We start from the raw sequence: 1,241 nt of genomic DNA, 5'->3' as shown, positions 1-1,241 counted from the left end.
CAATATTTTTTCAGGGGGCCCCGAATCCTCTAGCTACGGCCCTGACTATGGCATATGCAAGTTTTGGTGTAAATGAATTTTGCTGCTGTTAAAATTACAATCATGTTTATGTTTATAGAACTCTGCATCCACACATCAAACGTACGAAGTGGGTTCAGTGTGACCTGTGCAACAAATGGTTACACACAGGTTGCTCTGGCATAGACCCTAAAACAATTACTAAAGACACACCCTTCAGATGTGGATGTGATCAAGAACAGCCATATTCTTTTCAAAGGTTAGCAACAGAACTATAACACAAACAAAATATCATAAAACTACTTTTAATGCATATGTCTACTTTACAGCACCCCCTCACAGCTTTGAAACGGGCTTTTGGTCGACACAGTTGTGAATAATGAAGAAATTGTGGTAAGTGTTATGAAAACCTGAAAAAATAAAATGGCACATATACATGCGCTGTATGACACATAAGAATATCAAGATTAACATATGTAGCACATTGATAAATAGTAATATTGTGCTGTAAAACAACTATTTTTTTTTGTAGAAACTCCATCATGACCTCACATCTGGAGCAGTGAAATCACAAACTCACATCTGGTGCAGTGAAATCACAAAGAATGTTTTTACACAAGCATCCGAATTATGCACCCACACTGAAAAATCTGTGCAAACTACGTATCTCAGTGTTTGATGAAGAACAGGTACAATAACATACCACAATTACTTATTTTTATAGCTTCATAGTACTGTTACACCAAAGATTGTCAATATCTTATCATTCATTATAATCTGAAACTATTGGAATGTAATTGAATTATTAGATGCTGGATTTATTTGAAACACTAAGTGAAATATTTGCATTGTTGTTTGTCATAGACTGATGGAATCATTGACAAAGTATTCAGTGTTTTGGCATTGAAAATAAAAGCTTAATCAAGCGTTTCTTATGTTACGGAAGTCATGACACCTGAGGTATGTTACGTTTTGTGAAGAAGACATTAATAATTCAAGAGCTAATTATATTTTAAATGTAGTGTGTTTATGCAGTTATCAATTCTACATTTAATGCACAATTTATGTGATACAATTGTAATGATTGTGTTTTTACTTGATTATAGATATTCATTCTGATTCTCAGAAAGACAGAGAGGTTCCACAGATTCCAAGCGGAAATGGCCTTTGCTGCTGCATGGATACTGTGTGGAATAACAGTTTTAAGTGCTACAAGCAATATA

The 1,241-nt window shown here is 34.2% G+C and overlaps 1 long non-coding RNA gene across 1 annotated transcript; it reads left to right on the top strand.

Moving 5' to 3' along the window:
* The first annotated feature begins 369 nt into the window (after positions 1–369).
* On the top strand, positions 370–972 carry LOC107690864 (uncharacterized). Its single transcript, XR_001634494.1, has 3 exons — positions 370–411; positions 610–707; positions 883–972. It is a non-coding gene; the product is annotated as an uncharacterized LOC107690864 (long non-coding RNA).
* Positions 973–1,241: the final 269 nt, after the last annotated feature.

Source organism: Sinocyclocheilus anshuiensis, unplaced genomic scaffold (genome assembly GCF_001515605.1).
Source record: "Sinocyclocheilus anshuiensis isolate Anshui unplaced genomic scaffold, SAMN03320099.WGS_v1.1 scaffold15113, whole genome shotgun sequence".
Taxonomy (NCBI): Eukaryota; Metazoa; Chordata; class Actinopteri; order Cypriniformes; family Cyprinidae; genus Sinocyclocheilus; species Sinocyclocheilus anshuiensis.
This window is presented reverse-complemented; position numbering and strand designations above follow the sequence as displayed.